Raw genomic sequence first — 5,224 nt, 5'->3', positions numbered from 1 at the left:
GTTATATAATACCCTGTCAACTTGAAGATATGAAAGTGTAGAGGTGGAGTTTAGGCTGTCAGGTCACAGCCTGATGGTACCTCCTTGTGGGTGTGATCTTCTCATAAGGAGGGTCCTGGGAACCTCCCCTCGCTCTCTGCCTTCACCTTCCTGCCATCAAGTCACTTGGAGACCTGCCAGAGACCTGGAGATGCATCTACCACCATTGGATCCTCAAGACTTTGCACCCACTGGCCAATGATATTCCTGCATTTTGCATCATTGCTGTGATTACATGAGTCTGAAGAGGGATTTAAGGACTAGTATCGAACTTATAGACTAGAATTGGACTTATAGACTTGATCTGGACTGGACTGGGATGTTTTCCTAATATTCAATTACTTCTTGATATAAAACTCTTTCTTACACATATATGAGTGACATTGGATTTGTTTCTCTCATCAACCCAGCCTAACACATCTGGGTACATCTCTAAAGTGTGTCATAATATGATCATCATCCAGCAGGGGTCTCTAGACAATAACTTGGGAGCCACTAGGTCAAAGTCTATCACTGATCCAATCTTAACCAATCCTCTGGAGTAAAACAATTCTATATTCATAGATCTGTGTCCCTTGGTGATGAGGTAGAGGCCCCAATCCTAACCACCAATCCCCCACCTCCCAAAAAATCATAAATAGAGGAGAGGGCTCACCTCACCCAATTAACACCCATTCATATGAAAGATCCGGTTTCATCTCCTTTGGGATAGCCTTCCAAATATACTGTGTATGTGGTAAAATTTATAGGCTGACAGGGGTAAGAAAACTGGGACCTCAATCCTCCAAACTCAAAGAAAGCCAACAACTAAATGATAAGCATGGAAATAAATCTTCCCCTAAAGCAAGACCTATGGATGGCTCTCAAACCTTTATAAGAAAACAAACGAACGCCATCAAGCTCAGAAGCAACAAAGCCCACATGGAAGAAGCACACCAGCCTATGCAACCACGAGGTGTCAAAGGGATCAGGTGTAAAGCATCATCAGAACAAAAATCTTACCATAGTGAATGATGGGGGGAGTGCGGAGTGGAGATCCAAAGCCCATTAGTAGGCCACTGGAGATCCCCTTGCAGAGGGGTCTCAGGGAGGAGATGAGCCAGTCAGGGTGCGATGTAACAATGATGAGAAATACAACCTTCCTCTAGTTCATAAAGGTTTTCTCCCCGCTCCCACTACCATGACTCGAATTCTATCTTGCAAGACTGGCTAGACCAGAGGAGGTACACTGGTACAGATAGGAACTGAAAACACAGGGAATCCAGGACGGATGAGCCCTATAGGACCAGTGGTGTGAGTGGCAAAACAGGGAGGGTAAAGGGAGAATGGGTAGGAAAGAGGGAACCAATTACATGGAACTGTGTGTGACCTCCTCCCTGGGGGACAGACAACCGAAAAGTGGATGAAGGGAGACGTCGGACAGGGCAAGATATGACAAAATACCCATTTATAAACTATCAAGGGCTCATGCGGGAGGGGGGAGCGGGGAGGGAGGGGAAAAATGAGGACCTAATGTCGGGGGTTTAAATGGAGAGAAAATGTTTTGAGAAACGATGTACAAATGCGCTTTACACAATTGATGTGTGTATGGATTGGGATAACAGTTGTATGAGCCCCTAATAAAATGTTAAAAAAGAGGAAAAAAAAGAAAACAAACGAACAACAACAACAAAGCAATATATCTGAACAAACTTCCAATCTACAGAATTGTAACATAACACATTTGTATCATATAGGTAGGTCACTAACTTTATTATAGTTAACCACAGCACCAATAGAAAATGTAATACCTCATAACACATTCAGAACTCAACTTACAGTTGATCCAAGGCCTACATGTGAGACCTAAAACTAAACAGCTCCTAGAAGAAACAAGAGAACAGTCTTGCAGCCTCCCAGTCGTCAAAGGTACTTAGTGCATCATCTAAAGCAACATGCATACAAGGACAAATAGACAAAGTTGATTGCATTGACATTTTAAAATGTATGCTCTTTAAAAGACACTGTTATGGGAGACAAGGCACAAACTAGGGGGAAATATTTGTAAATCGTACACTGAAAAGGCCTGTACAACTAGCTCTCAAACTCAACAACAGCAAAACAGATACCAACAAAAACTGGGTAAAAGATCTGAATAGATATTTCACCAGAGAAGATATACGGATGACAAATAAATGGGGAAAATATGCTTTAACATCATTGTTCTTTTTGTGCCAACAAGTTGACTCCCACTCACAGCAATGCCACAGGGCTGTATTTACAGAAGCAGATTCTAGGTCTTTTCTCCCAAGAAGCAGCCACTGGGTGGGTTTGAACCACCAACCTTTCAGTTTGTGGCTGAGCCCTTAACCACTGTGCAACCAGGGCTCCCTTTAAAATAATTAGTGATTGAAGAATGAAGAACTTTCCATTTCATTTTCCACAAAGAGATACCACTACACATGTATTGGCAAAGACGTAAAGCAACTGGAAGACCACCCACTGCGGATGGGGTGGTAGAATGGTGCAACCACTCTGGAAAACAATTTGGCCGTTTCCTAAAGATTAAACTTACTTGCAAAAGATGGCCTAGCCACACCACTCCTGGTTTGCATTTACCCCCCAAAAATGAAAGCACGTGTCTATACAAACACTTGCAGGTGCATGTATGTCCATGCCAGCTTTCTTTGTAAAAGTCCCAAACCGGAAGCAATTCAAATAGTCATCAACAAGTGAAAGGATAAATAAATGTAAGGGAGGGAATGAAAACCAAAGTATAATGACAGCAAGAAGACCAGTGATTGTCTGGGGGAAAGGCCATGAGAAGGGACAGCAAAGAAGGGTTAAAGGGAGCAAGAGGAACCATTATGGATGGATCACTAGCATGACTGTGAAGATGGTTTCATGGGTGCATCATATGTCACCACCACCTGTCTGCCAGTTTGTTGTGCTGTGGAGCTTGCATGCTGCTGTGACGTCAGAAGCTATGTCACTGGTATTTCAGATACCAGCAGGATGGCCCCAATTGAACAGGTTTCAGCAGAGCTTTCCGACTACAAATAGATTACCAAGATGAAATGTGTTGTCCATTTTGGAGGAATTAGCCACTGACAACCTTATGAATACCACCGTAACACTGTCCAATACTGAGAATCTCATAAATAGCAACTGAATCCTGCCAGATCCAGTGCTGCAAGATGAGTCCCTCAGGGTAGAAGGCACTGGAAATACGACCGAGAAAGAGCTGCCTTCTCAAAGTAGAGTCCACTGTAATGATGTGACTGCAGTAAAGCTTCTAGACCTTCATTTGCTCATGGGGCATGATTCAAGTGGAGAAGAATCAGCTGCAAAAATCAATTAAGAAGCAGGACTTTGAATGCATGAAGGATGTACCTAGGAAAATTAGAAGATGTCAAAAATAAAATGGTGTGCACAAAAATCAATCTCTTAGGCATTAATGAGCTGAAATGGACTGGTATTGACCATTTTGAATCAGATAATCATATGGTTTACTTGCCAGGAATGACAAATTCAAAAGGAATAGCATCGTATTCATAGTAAAAAACAGACCTTTCAAGATCTGTCTGGAAGTACAAAATTGTTTTTGATAGGATAATTTTGATACACATATAAGGAAATCCACTCAATATACCTATTATTCAAAGATATGAACCAACCACCGCAACTAGTGATGAACTGAAGAATTTTACCAATGTCTTCAGTGGAAAATTGATCAAACATGCAATCAGGATGCATTGATAATTATTGACTATTGGAATACAAAAGTTCAAAAACAAAGAGGAACCGTAATTGGAAAACAGGGCTTTGGTGACAGAAACAAAGCTGGAGATCCATGACAGAATTTTGCAAGACCAACAACTGCATCACAAATATCCTTTTCAACATAAACGGTGACTGCACACACGGACTTCCCCAGATGAATGCATACAAATCAAATTGACTACATCTGTGGGAATAGACAATGGAAATGTTCCATATCATCAGCAAAATGAGACCAGAGCTGATTGTGTCGCAGACCATCAATTGCTCTTAAGTAAGTTCGGGTTGAAGTTGAAGAAAATAAAAACAAGTTCATGCGAGTCCAAATATGACCTTGAGCATATCCTCCCTGAATTTCAAGAACAGTTCAAGGACAGATTTGACTCACTGAACACTTATTCGTGTTCTTTTATTAAAGAAGACCTGATGAACTGTGGGGTGACATCCAGAACATAATACAGGAAGCAAAAGCCTTTAAAAGATGGAAAAGAAACAAAGCATCAGAGTGGATGTCAGAAGAGACTGAAACTTGCTCTGGATCGTAAAGAAGATGGGCGAAATGATGATATAACAGAGCTGAACAGAAAATTCCAAAGAGCATCTTGAAAAGACAAAGTAAAATATTATGATGAATGTGAAAAGACCAGGAATTCAAAAACCAAAATGAAGAACACACTCAACCTATATCAAGCTAATAAAGAGAGAAAATTAAGCAATATTGAAGGATTCTATGGGCAAAGTATTGAATGATGCAGGAAGCATCAAAAGAAGATGATAGGAACACAGTTGCCAATGGTACTGTAAGATAAAGGCCAAGCTGCACTGAAGACATTAGCCAAAAACAAGACTCCAGAAATTGTTGGAATACTAATTGAAATGTTTCAACAAGCTGATCAAGCACTAGAAGCACTCACTAATCTAAGCCAAGAAATTTGGAAAACCTTCAGTTGGCTACCTGGCCAAGTGAAGAATATTATTAATATCACATGCCGGTAGAATTTTGCTAAAGATCATCCAACAACACTTGCAACAATACACTGACAGGAAGTTGCCAGAGGTTCAGGCCGGATTCAGAAAAGGATGTGAAATAATGTATATTATTCCTGGTGTCAGATGGATCTTGGCTGAAAGCAGAGAATATCAGAAAGAGATTTACTTGTGTTTTATTAACTATGCAAAGGTTCGCCTGTGTGGATCCTAATAAACTTTGGGTAATATTGAGAAGGGAGATTCTAGAACACTTACTGCATTCATGACAACCCTGTATGAGCAGAACAAGGGGTTACTGCATGTTAAAATCAAGAAAAAATATGTGTCGGAGTTGTATCCTTTCACCATACTTATTCAATCTGTATGCTGAGCAAATAATAACAGAAGTTGGATTATATGAAGAACGTGGCATTAGGACTGTAGGAAGACTTACAAA

This window comes from Echinops telfairi, unplaced genomic scaffold (assembly GCF_000313985.2).
Source record: "Echinops telfairi isolate 266 unplaced genomic scaffold, ASM31398v2 ScPeMD7_9;HRSCAF=40, whole genome shotgun sequence".
Classification (NCBI taxonomy): Eukaryota; Metazoa; Chordata; class Mammalia; order Afrosoricida; family Tenrecidae; genus Echinops; species Echinops telfairi.
The sequence above is the reverse complement of the archived record's forward strand: the minus strand, read 5'-3'. Positions refer to the sequence as shown.